General features: G+C 40.5%; 2 pseudogenes; one reads left to right on the top strand and one right to left on the bottom strand.

The window, feature by feature from the left end:
• Positions 1–5697: 5697 nt before the first annotated feature.
• LOC149444086 (TM2 domain-containing protein 2 pseudogene) lies at positions 5698–7327 on the bottom strand (annotated as a pseudogene).
• LOC149444085 (uncharacterized) overlaps positions 7326–18513 on the top strand; it is a 63331-nt pseudogene continuing 52143 nt past the window's right edge.

Below are 18513 nucleotides of genomic sequence, written 5' to 3'. Positions count from 1 at the left end.
TTTGTACACTATCCTCTGGCCCATTGCTTCCATTCATCTGTCAGCAAGAAATCCCTGGCAGCTACTAACCTTCTAAAAATAAGCCTGAATGGAAAGCTGTCAATTTTAGTAATCGTAGTAATACCACTGCAAAATGTTTCACTTTGTACTACAGCTGAAGGTCCAGTTTGACCATACACTAATTTCACTTGGTCATTCAATGAGCCTCTGAATAAGCAAAATTCGGTCTGAACATGGACTTACATGGCACTTAGAGCTCACCACTATTTGTGACCCCTTCAAAACAGGCCACTATGGAAAGACAATTCTTTTTGTGAATTAGTAAACCTTCTGGTAATAAATGACTCATTTTTATTTAGAATTAACATCTCTAATAGATGATGCAACTGTTTTCTTTTAATATTGTTTCTTCTCTCTCTTTTACAGTATATATCTGTCTTTTGAAGAAGTGTTAAGTAACACTAAAATGATTATTATTTCCGAGAATTCTCCTGTCTCTTTTATCTTATTCCTCTCTCATGCTACAGCAAAACTTTCTCCAGCCTTACTAAAAGAAATAGTCTAGTGTTACATAATTATGTTGCAATAACCAGAAAAGAAAACTAAAGGCATAACAATAAAATTGGACTATCTAAAAATATCATCTTGAAAGAACATACTTTTATTATTTCCAGTGTTTAAAAGCTTGCTTCCCGTGACCTTTATCTACCCAAATCCTCTGGAGTCCTAGAGCACCTTTTTCGTTTAAACAATGTCTCAGATCACTATTTTGTATCTTTTAGGTTTTGTAGTTTACCATAAGGGCTCACATTACAAAGCGCATAAAAATGTGCCTGTTGTCAGTTGCACTTCCGCACTTTTCCACGTTTTTATGTGCATATTAATGTGTTTTTATGTGTGTTTTCTGCATAGTTTTTTTTTTCAAAGGCATGTTTCCTCTGACCTGATTGTGGGTGAGGGGTGCATTGCAGTGGGATCCATTTGTGCACATTTACATGAGTTTCTGTGTGTTGAGGTACAATACTAGGCAATCATGTTACGTAAAATCACACAGCTATGGAGATACACAGCATTCTGGTATGAACATAATACTAAAGGCAAATAGACTGTGCACTCTGCAGTTGCACTCATTTTCTTAGAGAATGTGAAGCTTAGTGAATGTGATGAAGCTTCACTTTGTAAAGAATACCCAATCAGAAGCAAAGAAAATAAAAAACCCTGCTTTTTTGCTTTTACATGATTGGATGATGGAAATCAGCAAAACTTTACCATATTCACTAAGCTCTGTAGAAAAATCAATGCAGCTGCACTTGCAAAGTGCAGAGTCCCTTTGCCTTTAGTAAATCAACCCTATAGAAAACCTTGCAGTTACCTGAGACAGATATACAGTATGGGGTTGAGTGAATATAAACCATATAAATGCTGCGCTACATTCAAATCAAAGTGAATGTGGAATCCAATGACACAAATCCAATATAGTGACAATAATATGGAAATAGATATATAAGTGCTTGATAATAACAAAAATCATCAAATCAAACACCCAAAGGATGAAAAAACAAACACTTAAATCTATACGCATGTGCATAAATTACACATACATATAGTTACATCACACGTGCAAATGTGAAGTGAAATAATATTTACTTATTAAGCGCAAAAAAAGTCCAATATATAGATGTTAAAGGTGAAAAAATGTAAACGGTGTTTCCAATAATATTATAAAGTGACCACAGGTGAAACAAATCGTGCAGGTATCTGAGTGTAGATAGAACTTGTGAATCCAACCACCTTCTGGATTAGCCTCTCACCTCATCACTTCGACCCTTGCGGATCAAAGAGCAATAATGGATCCCTCTCACAGATCCTCCAGGCACCACAGCACTCCAGAAACGCTTTTCAGAATTCAATATTCCCACTTAAACTCTTCTCCAGGTATAGATGAAATATCAATCTCTCAGAACAAAAAGAGGAATCCTCCCATAGTGTAGCATATTTATTATACCATAGGAACATAGGAACATAAAACTTGTTGGTAAAAAATTCCACTTACATAGCAGCCAGTCCACATAAGACCCTCATGCTCTCAGATGAGGATATATCTGTGTTTGTTGGGTCTAACCCAACAAACACAGATATATCCTCATCTGAGAGCATGAGGGTCTTATGTGGACTGGCTGCTATGTAAGTGGAATTTTTTACCAACAAGTTTTATGTTCCTATGTTCCTATGGTATAATAAATATGCTACACTATGGGAGGATTCCTCTTTTTGTTCTGAGAGATTGATATTTCATCTATACCTGGAGAAGAGTTTAAGTGGGAATATTGAATTCTGAAAAGCGTTTCTGGAGTGCTGTGGTGCCTGGAGGATCTGTGAGAGGGATCCATTATTGCTCTTTGATCCGCAAGGGTCGAAGTGATGAGGTGAGAGGCTAATCCAGAAGGTGGTTGGATTCACAAGTTCTATCTACACTCAGATACCTGCACGATTTGTTTCACCTGTGGTCACTTTATAATATTATTGGAAACACCGTTTACATTTTTTCACCTTTAACATCTATATATTGGACTTTTTTTGCGCTTAATAAGTAAATATTATTTCACTTCACATTTGCACGTGTGATGTAACTATATGTATGTGTAATTTATGCACATGCGTATAGATTTAAGTGTTTGTTTTTTCATCCTTTGGGTGTTTGATTTGATGATTTTTGTTATTATCAAGCACTTATATATCTATTTCCATATTATTGTCACTATATTGGATTTGTGTCATTGGATTCCACATTCACTTTGATTTGAATGTAGCGCAGCATTTATATGGTTTATATTCACTTGATCACTGGTATATGATTTAATGCTAGCAGCTATTTTGGGGTTCATATATTTAATTTGTTTAATTGTTTAAACACAATATTTGGAGCGCAGGAGGGTCACACCACTATTACAGTATGGGGTTGATTTACTAAAACTGGAGAGTGAAATATATGGTGCAGCTGTGCATGGTAGCCGATCAGCTTCTAACTTCAGCTTGCTCAATCAACCACTTCCCAACCGCCCTATAGCAGATATACTGCTACAGGGCAGCACGGGTGCGCAAAATCACGAATTTATACGTGATTTCGCATTTCCAGATAGGGGACGCAGTTGTCCATCACCGGGTCCTGGCTGGTGATTACTCGCCAGTGCTTGCCGAGCATCTACAACGGGGAGGAGAACTGTATGTAAACAATACAGTTCTCCTCCCTGTCAGCTCGTGCACACTGCTTTGGATGGCTGTGCACAGCACAGCTATCCAAAGCAGTGTGATTACAGTGAAGCACAGACACACAAACACAAGTAAAATAGCACACAGCACTGTTAACCCTTTGATCGCCCCTCATGTTAACCCCTTCCTGCCCAGTGCCATTAGTACAGTGTCAGTGCTTTTTTTAGCACTGATCACTGTATTGGTGTCAGTTCCCCCCAGTGTCAGAATGCCCGCTACAGTCCCACTATAAGTCGCTGATCACCGACATTACTAGTAAAAATAAAAGTTAAAAAAAATATATATAATTCCAGTATCTATACTGCCATTTGCAAACGCTATAACTTTCCCGTAAATCAATTAATTTACACATATTGGTATTTTTTTTACAAGGACATGTAGCAGAATACATTTTGACCTAAAGTTATGACAAAATTTGCTTTTTAAAATTTTTTTACTGGGCATATTTAATAGCAAAAAGTCAAAAATATTGTTTTTTTCTCAAAATTGTCGGTCTTTTTTTTTTCACAGTGCAAACAATCAAAAACGCACAGGTGATCAAATACCAATGAAAGAAAGCTCAATTCGTGGGAAAAAAGGGACATAAATTTAATTTGGGTGCACCATTGCATGACCGCGCAATTGTGAGTTAAAGTAACGCAGCACTGTAATGCAAAAAATGGCCTGGTCAGGAAGGAGGGTAAATACTCAGGAGGGCAAGTGGTTAAGCTTTGACAAAAAAAAGGAAGCTGATTGGTTTCTATGCAGAGCTGCTCCACTTTTAGTATATCAACCTCCATATACACTCTCTGGCCACTTTATTAGGTACACCTTGCTAGTGCCAAGAAAATATCCTCCACACCATTACACCACCACCACCAGCCTGAACCGGTGATACAAGGCAGGACAGATCCATGTTTTCATGTTGTTTAAGCCAAATTCTGAACCTACCATCTGAATTTCGCAGCTGAACCAGTCTGCCCATTCTTCTCTGACATCAACAAGGCATTTTTGTCCACCCAACTGCCACTCACTGGATTTTCTCTTTTTTGGACCATTCTCTGTAAACCCTAGAGATGGTTGTGTGTGAAACTCCCAGTAGATCAAGTTTTTTAAATACTCAGACCAGCCCATCTGGCAACAACAACCATGCCATGGTCAAAAGTCACTTAAATCCCCTTTCTTCCCCAGTTTGCTACTCAGTTTGAAATTCAGCAAATCGTCTTCACCACGTCTAGATGTCTAAATGCATTGAGTTGACGCCATGTGATTGGCTGATTAGCAATTTGTGTTACCAAACGATCGAACAGGTGTACCTAATAAAGTGGATGGTGAGTGTATTATTAAAAGGCCAGGGGACAGGGGTGGATATAAACCCTTACTGATTATTATTATTTATTATTATTATACAGGATTTATATAGCGCCAACAGTTTGCTCAGCGCTTTACATTATGGTGGGAGACAGTACACAAGAAAGTACAGTAACAATACAATTCAATACAAGAGGGGTTCGAGGGCCCTGCTCCTTGGAGCTTACAATCTAGGAGGGAGGGGATAGTGGTACAGGAGGAAATAACTGTGGGGGATGAAGTGGCTGGAAGAGTAGAGGAGTTCAGTATTAGCTGAGGGAGGGGTAGGCTTCCCTGAAGAGATAGGTTTTCAGAGTGCGCCTAAAGGTGAGCAGAGTAGGTGATAGTCTGATGGATTGGGGTAGGGAGTTCCAGAGGATGGGGGAAGCCCTGGAGAAGTCCTGGAGACGAGCATGGGAGGAGACAAGGGAGCTAGAGAGTAGGAGGTCTTGTGAGGAGAGGAGAGTACGGTTTGGGTGATATTTGGAGACAAGATCGATGATGTAGTTTGGGGCAGTATTATGAACAGCTTTATACGTCAGTGTTAGCATTTTGAATTTTATCCGTTGGGCAACTGGAAGCCAGTGGAGGGATTGGCAGAAACAATCCTTTCAACCTCCTCAAGTGTGCAATATTCTACAACACCAAAATTGATTCAGGAGCAACATCTACTTATCAAACCTCAATGTGTCTTTTTTATTTTTTTTAAGTACTTTCAACACTTGACTGGGCTTGTTCTCATACACGCATTAAAAGGAGACCCATATTTCAGTTTTGCATGGCTGCTGGTTGTAAAAACCCTGAATCTAAATAACTTACTCTCTATGTGGTCTCAGAATCAATCGCTGATAAATACTACACCTTGCATGAACACCCTTTTATACCTACAGTGTTGTGGGGTTAATGAATGGGCACATACTGCAAGTATTATCATCCTAATTACATTTATTACAGTTTAGGATTAAATATTGTTATACTGTATATATAACGTATTTACAGAATTGTATCTTACATATCAGCACAGCTGTGTAAACTAACCATTCAATGTTTTGTCTTTATGCCATGGTGTTACCACATGAAATATTGTGATATCAGTCTTCGCAGAATAGAGTCTGTGGGTGGAAGTCTGATACAGATTGCAGTGTCCCCAAGGATAGTCTGCATCAGTATATTGTACACCAGTTGCTGTTGTCACTAGGCATGAGCCCTCCTGTGATGAGCAATATAAGATCCACAAACCACCAGATGCCCAGACCTCCCAGAGTGAGCAGCTTTCCCTCAGCGGTGCCCGTGTGTCCCAGGCAGAAGCGATCTACTCCAAAGCATCCAAGAAAAAGGAGTACAGCAATGTGGTGATGAAATAGTGACCTATATACTTGATACATGGTTTATTCCCACGCTGAAAAGAGCGAGGCTCAGCGCATTCAATATCCTCTAGCGCATGGCACATGACTTTTGTATGCTCCACGTCACCATAGGCCTGTCCTCCAAACTTGGCACAGCCATAGCCAACCTGTTGCTGCATGGTCACATTTCCTGTATGATCCTCGGATCCTCACATTGGATGAACTCTTCTGGTAAGTACTTGCACAGGACCAGGGGCTTCCCTGAAGAGATAGGTTTTCAGAGTGCACCGTCATGTACAGTAGGTAACAAAATGCTGTGTATCTTGGAGAATTAGGAGGTGGGGGGATGGAGGGGTTTTGCCTCTTTGCAGCCTCTCCCTATCCATATACTTTACAGTCATAACAGGCAGCATGTTTTTTTAACAGGATGTAATTTTCTAATTGTTGCTGGTTTCAATAGTTTTTTTCACAGGCCTTTTTTTTTAAAGTAGACCTTCCATTAAAATTGAAAATCTACACTATGCTGAAAACCCCTCACAGCCAAATGGCCTACAAAAAAATAAAGCTTTTCCTTGGCGCTTCCAAGCGTCACACGTGATGTCACCATACCTCATGCTGCTTCCTGGGATATCTGGGTGCTCAAAATTGCATAGGAATATACCCTGAAATGGACTGGAATACATTTTGAATATCCTAGGAGGCAGAGGGGAGGAAACGTGATGACACCCGTGCCTCCCAGAGAGAATGAGAAACTGGATTGTAGGCAGGTTGCCTCTGTAGTCAGTTGGTGTGCTGCCCCAGCAGGGGGCAAGATGGGTTAATAATTATTGCTGCCATTTCTGGGTGGTTTCTGAGGGCTTCTTGAATCCAGCCCACTGGTCCTGTGTGGTGATAAAAAGAACAGGAGGTCCAGATCCCAGGAAGTCGGTCGGTCACCACCAGTGGTCCTAGCCTGACCGGTCGAAGTCTGTCTGCTGAACTCTGCAACCACCTTCATATAGGGGGAATGCTGGAACCTGCGGTTTGCCAGAAGACAGCAGCATCTTGGGCTGTGCCACTATGGACTGCCATGTATGGGCTCTCACCTGCACAGGTATGCTTGGCAGCTGTAGATAGGAGTGGTAGTTAGAGAATTGGCTTGTGACTTTACTGTTGGAAAGTTTTACAGTAAAGCCTTTGAAATGTTTGCATGCCTGGTCTGAATTTATTCAAAGAAATAATGAAATTAAGCGGCACTTTACACATCTGCAGCTTAGGTCAGTTAAAGCACATTGGGGTATGAAGATGGCTCTGCAAGAGTTACCATGGTACAGAGTAAAACAAGTAGTTGTCAAGAGTAACAGAGGTCTAGTAACCAGCACAAGCAGCCTGTCATGAAGCATGGTATTTGTGCCAGGTAAGGCATATTCCAGTAGCGAGGGACTCCCTGTCTTAGTGGTCAGTCTCCCATAGCAACTAGAGCAGATCAGCATTACAGAGGTCCTCAACCTTGCCACCAGGTATGGGAGTGTAAAAAGACAAAGTGCTTGCATGACGTGTACGGTAGGACCCCATTCTGTCACTGGGAGTGAGGTGATAAAGATACGCTGGATGGGCAGAGTCGGCATAGGCTCAGGATGTCCCTCCTAATTGCAAGCAGTTACAGTCAAGGTGTGCATTGACCAGAGAGTTTATTCACTCTGTGTACACAGTTTATGGCCATCTCTAAGTTGGAGGGCCGCCTAAAGTTGAATTTCCCTGACAGTAGTCCCTGCCTTTTCCCAGGGCATTGATGAGCGCAATGCAGTAAAGGTACCTCAAGCGTAGGGTGTGTGACTCCATCCACGGTGCCTAGCATAGTCCAGAAGAACCTGGTGGGCTTATGGTCAACCTCAGTCCCAGCCCAAAGGGTCAGGGTAAGTATTTTTTGTCTCTTTTTTTTTTAGCATCAAATTTATTTTTAAATCACCTTTGCAGGAAATTTGATTTTGGGGGGCAGGGGGCTTTCAATAAAATGGATCTTCCTTTATTTTTTTTCATGAAAAGTTAGCTTTAAATTATAACCGATATTGGCAGAATATAGTTACCTCACAACACAAAGAGCCTAAACAAGGACCTTTATATTGGTATCACTAGCTGTAATTTTCATGAATGATAACAATTAAACTAAAAATAGTATTTACAAGTAAAATTATCATGTTAAAGCTTATTTTAGAGTTTAGTGGTTGGGTTTACTATTCTATTTCTATTTTACCATACGATGCTTGAGTTCCTGCAGTGCTGGAGTATATTTCCTTAGGTGTTTTGCCTATGTGCACAGAAATGAGCACCCAAAATACTATTAAGGACCGATATCTGTCTACAACTACTGATTGATAGCTGGCTGTTCAATTGTCAACACTGTGGCTATTTTTTTCTATTAATGAGGGGTTTTTTTGTATCATAACTCAGAAACTGGACTTGGGGATGTTTGCAGTATAGCTTTTGTTGTAGGTCAAAATGGTAGCTGATGCCAGCTGCCTTCTGGAGCTGCACTGTATAGCCACTGTATAATATTCATGGCTATTGTCTCTCAAAAAAAACTGTTTACTCTCTTTCTCTTATATTGCAGGCTAACCAAGCTCCTTGTACTGTCCAACCAATGAGGGATATATGTGGCTATTGTCTCTCAGGTATTACGTCTTTACTGCCTATTCAAGTACTCATGTAAAATCTAAATTTTGATTATTTTGGGAATAATTGGGGATTTGGGTGTGGGTGAGGGTTTAGGGATTATGGTTTTAAAGTGTTTTCATGCACTCAGTTTTGAAATGTATTTAAATGAGTTCTATGGCCACAGTGTACTCTTTAATTTTAAAACATTGTAATATCAATACAAAAAACAGATATTTTTGACAATCTAAATTAGGACTACTGGAAAACTCTCTCATGTTGTGAATGCTATCTGTCTGCTGGCCATCCCTTTTCAAAGCCTTATGGATTCCCCGCGTGCTTTTCAGCTTCTGCTCCTGCAAGCTGTGATTTCTGTATTGACTCCTCCTCTCAGGACCTCTGTCGTTTGAGAAGACAGGCTCTGAGAATTCTGTGACACATCAATGCCAACTCACAAGACATAATGAATGTGTTACAAATTCCGAGGAAGTAAATGTGTTTTTTTTTTTTCTTTAATAACTTTTTTATACTCTGTAGATCTGTTGTGGCTGCTACCTCCACAGCTCAGTTCAGGCCTGTTGGATAAAGACTCAAGTATTACAGTTAAAACATACATTAAAAACATGTTTTTAAATGGAAATTAATCAGCTTGCGATGTTGCTGCTGTATTCAAGCCAAGCTAAATGTAAAAGAAAAAAAAAAGATATAGATATCTAAGTAAAAAAAAAGCCAGACTACTAAGTATTGGATTCTTTAAACACAGTAAGAGACAGTAAGATTTAGATATCTAGAATTTGTGATACCAGAAAACAGCATTGTTGGCACTGTCTGTGAAAATCCTACTGTTCCATAACATGATACAGATTAATTCATCTTCCAAACAAGCAATTTAAAGATTTTATTTTTCTTGTCAACAACAATGTTAATTTCTTTTAGGTTGAATATATTTTATTGAAGCAAAAGATTTTTAGAGTACAGATATAAAAAAAAAGGGGGGGAGAGGGAAATAAGAAAATAACCAGTATCTTCCTTTTAGAACAACATAGCTATTGTTGTCATACCTAGGCATGAATAGAATCAATAGCATTCCAAAACAAGGAAAACAGCTGTAGCATATAACAAGTACCAGTCAGAGAAGAGCAAGCACATACCTTTCACCAAAGGTGAATGCAGACAATATAGCCTCGAACACCAAATGACTAGATACTTGCATGAAGAAAGGAAAAAAAAAAAGGGGCAGGATAGTAGACAGGAGGGCTCCTGGGGAAAGTAACATTGTCATTGGACATAAACCTCCTCAATTGAGAGGGGCTTTGAAATGGACCCAAATAAAGAAGTATTGATCGAATAAAGGAGAAGGGAAAGGATGCAAAGGTCCCATCCCTAATGTCATGTAGCTCAAACTATTTTAATGAGTTGCTTGCAGAACTTCTCTGAGGAGGAGTAGTGTAGCCATATAAACCATAATTTATTATGTTTTTCCCTGTCATCTGTTTCCCCAGCTTGCACACAATGTTGATTTTTTTTTTAGCTTTGTTAATTGTTCCCTATGGCAGTGCCCTCTCCCCATGCCAATTTTTTGACAATAGGTTGCCTATTATATGAACATGGAAACAGTTAGTGTCAACATTTGCTCCACATAGCCTTTAGTGAAGCAGTGACGTTCAAGATTAAGTTGGGGTTTCACAAATATCAATACCCCCCATCCCCACCACCAGGCAGATTTGTTCATCCCTAGCAGTAATCATCCTGCCGTGGCAAACAAAGAAAGTGTTATAAATGGAACATTATATTGTATGTAGTATGAATGACCTAGGGACAGACCTCTCCAGTTCAAAGGCAGGCTGCTGCTATGTAGTTACTGTACTGTCACTATTGCTGAACATACTCATTGTTTGAGTTTAGGGTTGAGCTATTACTGTTTGCTATTTCTTCTGTTCCATTAAAGTTTTTGATTTCAACAGCTGAGGTGTACTGTTAGCTCTAGTGCTACTATGTTAGAATGGAAATCCAGCACAAGCACCATATTTACCATGATTTTGTTAGTTTTATCTGCATTACTGTTGACCTTAGTGTCTGTAAATGTACACTCCAAAAAGTTGATGGCCAGCCCAATGACTAATAGGGCTTACAGTGCCACTCCAACCCAGGGATCTGAGAATAACTCCGCTGGTATACAGATGGGGGAGCCGGTGTCCTGACATCAATTCTGGGCAATGAAAATGTAGGAAACAGATGCGGCATCAACCTCTCCAGTGTGAAAAGCAGTGCTGGTCTCAGCTGCCGTTCCAGCCACATGGCAACTGAGGCCAACACTGCTACCAACACTGCTATTCACACTAGGAAGGCTTTCTGTTTCCTTCATTTTCATTGACCTTAATGGCCATCCCAACTCAAAATTATTTCAGTTTTGAACATAATAAGAAGAGATTAAAATAATTGTCAAGTCTGCATGGCTGTCTGTGTTAGGCTTTTGGCAGGAGTTAGGTTTTAAATTTTAAAATGAATTCAAGGAGTAGAAGCTAGCTGCTTAGACTTCATTAAACCTAATTATCTATCCAGTTAGAGTAGAACCTCACCCAAAAGGGGAAGTTCCACTGTAAGTCTTCCTCTCCCCCCCCCTACCATATTTGGCATATCATTTTTTGGGGGTGGGGAGCAGGTAGCTAGTTTTGACAAGTACCTGCTTCTACTAGGTGATCCAAGTGGAAGTTCACCTCCCCCTCTCCCTCCCCGCAGTCTTCTGGGACACGTTGCAGGTCCCAGAAGACTGCGGGATCATTGACAAAGTGCAGTACAACTTGCTCATGTTCAGTGGGCAGCCATCAGTGAAGTCAAAAGCAGCATAGCATGCTGCCCACAATTAGGATGCCGGCACTGGGAACCCAAATGCTATTGAAGATCCAGCCCGGGTGAGGATGGCGTTGAATCCCTGGACAGATAAGTGTCCTTATTAAAAGTCAGAAGCTACAGGATTTGTAGTTGCAGACTTTTAATTTTTTTTTCCTAGAGTGAAGAACCGCTTTAACATGTGATGGGCTTATTTGGCTCTTGCAGGGATCTCTCAGCTGTTTTATTTGTATATGAGTTGCCTTTTAATGCTTATCTAAACCCAAGGGAAAAAAATGCATATATTGCAACTAATCAGTCCTTACAGTCATGGCCATAAATATTAGCACCCCTGCATTTCTGTCAGATAATGCACCACTTCGCCCAGAAAATTGTTGCAATTACAAATGTTTAAGCATTCTAATGTTTATTTCTTTTGTTTGTACTGGTATGACACATAAAAGTGGAGAAACAAAAAGCCAAATCAGACACATTCCACACAAAACTCCAAAAATGGACTGGACAGAATTATCGGCACCATCTCAAAATTGTAAGAAATAATTGCATTCCAAGTTTGTGATGCTCCTGTAATTTGTAAATAAACTCACCTGTATCAATGAACAGGTGCTCAAAATATACAAATCACACTGGCAACCAGTTAAAATGGTGAAAATTGACTGAAACTGTTGTGTGTCTCTGTGTGCCACATGGAGCATGGAGAAGAGAAAGAGCACCAAAGAATTGTCCAAGGATATAAGAACAAAAATTGTGGGAAATCATAGACAATCTCAAGGTTACAAGTCTCTCTCCAGAGATCTTAATGTTCCTGTGTCCTCTGTGTGGAACATTATCAGGAAGTTTACAGCCCATGACACTGTAGCTAATCTACCTGGACATGGATGAAAGAGAAAAAGTTGATCAAAGATTGCAAAGAAGGATTGTTCTTCTTGATAACATAAAACAGCATGAATGGAACAATGCTAATAGCAGTGCAGGAGAGCCAGAGAACACAGGAAGTTATCAACGCACGAGATAACTATTATTATTACTATTATTATTACATCGAGCTTATATAGCGCCAAAGGGTTTGCTCAGCGCTCTACAATAGAGGGGGGGGGGGGGGGGCATGTAGGGGTGCCAGTATTGTATGCACTTATTGAACATATACAGTATCACAAAATATTACAAAATATTGTTGATGGTATACAAAACAGACCAAAATACAGCAAATAACAGAAGTTGTGGTTTGCATACAGTTTAATAGTCTATGGGACTACTAATGCACTAATGAGGGTATTTGTTCACAAGGTCAGCTAGGTGATCTATGTGACATAGCAGTTGTCACTTGATTAAAGATGCCCCATGGATCCATTTTACACAAAATGAAGCTCTGTGTCTAAAGATTTGACTGTAAGTCCCTTTCCATTATGTTCAGCAATCTGTCACATCAACTGATATAGGCAGCATGCTTCTGGAAGACGTTTTGTGGAAATGCATGCTACAGTAAAATGATGCGCTGTCCAGCTGCTGAAGCTCCACACTAAGCTTAACTTACTGTAACTACATCAGAATATGTGGCTGTACACTGCAAGTGATATATATGCATTTGTTTGATTTGCAGAGTTTATATTATGAACTAGGCTGCCAGATAACAGGCAAAAGATAGCCATGGAATTTATTGACACATTGGGATTATTTACAAAGATGTCATGGTAAAGGTAATTGGCTTTTAGACAAGGTTACCTGGAAATGTTGAAATCTATACAATATCAAAGAAATCAAAAGGCTGAAACGTTCACAATTAGACAGCACAAGCACTTTTCTGATTTACAGAGAATGCTACATGCCACACCTGCCTAGCGGAGCTTACAGTCTAGTTTTCTTACCACTCATACAAACAAGTACGGCAGAGCCAGCGTGTATGAAAAAAGAACCCCCTTAAAAAGAACAAACAACAAATTACAGTAAAGTCAAGGCCACAGTGCTAAATTTCACATAAAAACTGTGAAAAAGTGATAAGAGTAAATGGGTAATTACCTCACATGTTACATGAAACATTCAAATCTAAAAATGTATTTCTTAACCACTTCCAGTCCGGCCCATGTACATAAACAGCCAGACGGGAGCATTGCAGAAGCGGGTGGCCATTTATAAACGTCCTCCCCGCTTCCCTGCCTGTGTGCGCTCCCTAGGAGCGCGCGGCACCACGATCCGGAGGTCCCATACTGTGATTGGTGTTCCACTGTGTCCACTGTACAGGACCTCTGTGTGAGGTCCAATCAGCGATCACATGAATAGTAGTAAGCAAGATGTCACTTCTGACATCATTGCTTACTACATGTGAAATCTGTGAATGATCACAGAGGTCACATGGTACAAGGCTATTCACAACAGCCTTGCACCATGTGACAAGCTGGGACCAATCACAGCTCACACAGTATTTCTCAATGGCTGCAAGAATGCAGCCAGAGAGAAGGAGAAATGATTGCTTTTACAGCCTTTATGGGTGTAAAAGCAATTAGTGTAGAAAAAAAAAAATCTTCATTACCCCACACAAGTAGTACAGTGTCACTATGGTGACATTGTACTGCTGGGGTGACAGTATGTAAAAAAACAAAACAAAACATAAATATTAATATTAAAAAAAAAAAATGTAAAAATTTTTTTTTTTTAATTATAATTTTTGGTTATAAACTAATTTGGGGTTTTTTTTTACTAAAAAGATAGATGAATACATTTTGGCCAAGATTTATGAAGAAAGATTATTTATTTGCAAAATGTTATAAGAAAAACACTTTTGTTTCAAAATGTTTGGAATTTTTCATTTATATAGCAAAAAAATTTAAATCCCAGTGGTGAATAAATACCACCAAAATAAAGTTATATCTGTCTCAAAAAAATGCTAAAAGATTCATATGGGTACAGTGTTGTATGACCGCGCAATTGTCATTCAAAGCGTGATAGCACTGAAAGCTGAAAATTGGCCTGGACAGGAAGGGGGTGAAAGTGTCTGGACTTGAAGTGGTTACAAATTATGGGTAGGATCTTTGAAGTGGCTGTAAAGGCAAAAGGTTTTTTACCTCTGCATTAAGGTAAAAACATCTAACAATATCAGCACCCTCCCAAGCCCCCCCCAAACACTTACATCAGACCTGTATTGATCCACCGCTGTTCCTGGCTTCAGTTCTTCTCTTCTTTCTTCCTTCTCACACAAGCTTCACTGACAGCAATGGGAGTCATTGGCTGCAGCTGCTGTCAGTCATATCATGTGACTAGAGAGTTGGCGGACAGGGGCCAAACCATGCTTTGTCTATTGAAACACACCACCCAAACATCTGCTCCTATAGCAAGACACTTGCCAAGGGGGAAGACACAGAAGAGGGGAGCCAAGATGGCTGGCAGGGGACCCCAGACATAGGTTAAGGGCTGCTCTGTGCTATACCATTGCACAGAACAGGCAAGTACAAGGTGTGAAAATGTAATTGCCAGAATAACCCACAGCCAAGCACTATGGTGGTGAGTCACACAGCCACTTGCACTTAAGCATGTTCTCACATGTTCTAACTTGCATTCGCATGGGTCACAGACCAGTTGACTTAGTCTTTATGAAGTAGTAGAAGAAATAACATGTGTGTGCATAGTGCTGTTTGCAGAAAATGAGTGATAGGAATCTGGAGCAGAGGATTAACATCAAATGTTGCGTGAATATTGGCAAAAGTGCGAGGGAAACTTTAGCTCGGTTACTACAAGCTTATAGGGAACATTCCATGAAGAAATATATGTTTTTGGATGGCATAAGTGGTTTAAGGAGGGGCGGGAAAACAAAGAATTCACCTTGCCTGAAGAAAGCATGCATGTCTCGTTCTCAGTTCAAAACTATGCTGCTGTGTTTATTTTATAACAAGGGGATAGTCCATTATGAGTTCATAGAACATAGTACAATGGTTATCAACATTGTTACTTGGAAATTCTGAAAAGGTTTGAAGGAAGACACAAAAACTCTAGCGTGACGAGTGGATTCTCCACCATGACAATGCTCCTGCACATGATACGTTAACTGTTCGAGTTCCTGGCCCAGAAATCCATTCCAAAACTTGACCAACCACCTAATTCCCTGAGTAAGCACCCTGTGAATTTTGCTGTTTCCAAGAAGGGGCGAGAAAACAAACAATTCACCTTTCCCGAAGAAAGCATGCACGTCTCATTCTCAGTTCAAAACCATGCTGCCATTTTTTTTTATCACAAGAGGATAGTCCACTGTGAGTTCATAGAAGATAGTACAATGGTTGTTACTTGGAAATTCTGAAAATGTTTGGAGGAAGAGATCAGAACTCTGGCCTGACAAGTGGATTCTCCACCATGACAATGCTCCTGCACATGATGTTCAAGTTCCTGGCCCAGAAATCCATTCTAAAACTTGACCAACCACCTTAATCCCTTGACTTAACACCCTGCAACTTTTGGCAGTTTTCAAAATGTAGAAAAGTCTTTAAAAGGACACAGATTTGATGACATTCCAGACATCTAGTGTCCCGTGACAAAGATACTATGCAAGTACAGGTAAGCAAACATTTTTTTACAGTCTATTACGGGAATTAAATTATCACACCTTATATAACATGGTTATTAATTAAAACAACTGCTTTAAAATCTTTAAAACCGTTGGAAAATCCAGATAATCCAGTTGGAAAATAAAACTTGTGGTTAATAATCATAAAGATCCATAACTAATTACTTTCAACATCAATGTTGACAGGTGGCTTTTTAAACTCCCACTGATCTTACTCTTCTCAAAGCTACGATCAGTGGGGAGGTAAATCATTCATTCCTATCAGGCAGTTACCTGGTAGCTGCCCTCAGTGGTCATAATGGCCTTATGAGCAAGTGTGTTTAGTGTGAAACGCATTAAGGATTTCCTTTTGTCGATATTTGCTGTTTCCACCTCTTCTTGGGCATAAGCATCAGTTAAAGCATTACTAAAGGCTAATTGTTATAATAAAATAACAAACGTGTTCTACTTACCTTCAAATGGCCTTGAACCAACTTTTCTGGGGTCCCTGCATTGTAAGCTCCTCCTGTTGTGTCTGTCCTCATATCAAGTGCTTGCTATGAGACCAGATGTGCAGGCTCACTCCCACAAAGTGCGACTCAGCCCCACCTCCCAGTCCCTCCTCACTGGATTTGATTGACCGCAGCAGGAGCCAATGGCTATAATGCTGCCTCTGAGCCAGTAAGGAGAGAGAGAGCAGCAATGCTGCTCTCAGGCACAGCACTTGACACTGGATCGAAATTAAACTCAGATAAACCTTTAGCCTTTCAACCGCTTTAACTTCTTTGTTATTTACTTTTAGTTTGTAATTAGAGATGAGCGAATCGAACATGACGAAGTGGAATTCGTTTTGAAGATTAGGAAATATTCGATTCGCGCCGAATCCGAAAATTAGCAAACTTCGGATGCACGAATCGAATTTTCCCAAAAATGGCGGCGACATGTGTGGCGACGGAGCGGGGATCTCTGGGAAGGCGCGCAGACAAGGCGCGCTGACCCATAATGCATTCATTCATGACATGTGATCGCATTAGCCAATCAGCAGCCAGCCAGCCAGCACTGTGTAATGGTGGAGCTATAAATCGCGGCCATCTTAGAATTCTCCATTAGCCTCCGGTCATTCAAGAGAGACAGACCTCTGTGTATTAGGGACAGAGTTAGGGCCACAGAGACTTTAGGGCCACAGAATCGTTACTTAGGGACACAGAATCGTTACTTAGGGACACAGAATCGTTACTCAGGGACACAGAATTGTTACTCAGGGACACAGAATTGTTACTCAGGGACACAGAATCTTTACTCAGGGACAGACACAGAATTGTTACTCAGGGACACAGAATTGTTACTCAGGGACACAGAATCGTTACTCAGGGACACAGAATTGTTACTCAGGGACACAGAATTGTTACTCAGGGACAGACACAGAATTGTTACTCAGAGACACAGAATTGTTACTCAGGGACACAGAATTGTTACTGAGGGACACAGAATCGTTACTCAGGGACACAGAATTGTTACTCAGGGATACAGAATTGTTACTCAGGGACACAGAATTGTTACTGAGGGACACAGAATCGTTACTCAGGGCCACAGAATTGTTACGCAGGGACACAGAATTGTTACTCAGGGACACAGAATTGTTACTCAGGGACACAGAATTGTTACTCAGGGACAGACACAGAATTGTTACTCAGGGACACAGAATTGTTACTCAGGGACACAGAATTGTTACTGAGGGACACAGAATCGTTACTCAGGGACACAGAATTGTTACTCAGGGACACAGAATCGTTACTCAGGGACACAGAATTGTTACTCAGGGACACAGAATTGTTACTGAGGGACACAGAATCGTTACTCAGGGACACAGAATTGTTACTCAGGGACACAGAATCGTTACTCAGGGACACAGAATCGTTACTGAGGGACACAGAATCGTTACTCAGGGACACAGAATCGTTACTCAGGGACACAGAATCGTTACTCAGGGACACAGAATCGTTACTCAGGGACACAGAATCGTTACTGAGGGACACAGAATCGTTACTCAGGGACACAGAATCGTTACTCAGGGACACAGAATTGTTACTGAGGGACACAGAATCGTTACTGAGGGACACAGAATCGTTACTCAGGGACACAGAATCGTTACTCAGGGACACAGAATTGTTACTCAGGGACACAGAATCGTTACTGAGGGACACAGAATCGTTACTCAGGGACACAGAATCGTTACTCAGGGACACAGAATTGTTACTCAAGGACACAGAATTGTTACTCAGGGACAGACACAGAATTGTTACTCAGGGACACAGAATTGTTACTGAGGGACACAGAATTGTTACTGAGGGACACAGAATCGTTACTCAGGGACACAGAATTGTTACTCAGGGACACAGAATTGTTACTCAGGGACACAGAATCGTTACTCAGGGACACAGAATTGTTACTGAGGGACACAGAATTGTTACTGAGGGACACAGAATCGTTACTCAGGGACACAGAATTGTTACTCAGGGACACAGAATCGTTACTCAGGGACACAGAATCGTTACTGAG

Source organism: Staurois parvus, unplaced genomic scaffold (genome assembly GCF_062004578.1).
Source record: "Staurois parvus isolate SC_StPar_1 unplaced genomic scaffold, SC_StPar_1.0 ptg000818l, whole genome shotgun sequence".
In the NCBI taxonomy this organism is placed as follows: domain Eukaryota; kingdom Metazoa; phylum Chordata; class Amphibia; order Anura; family Ranidae; genus Staurois; species Staurois parvus.
Note: the sequence above shows the minus strand (reverse complement) of the source record. Positions and strands in the feature narration are given on the sequence as shown.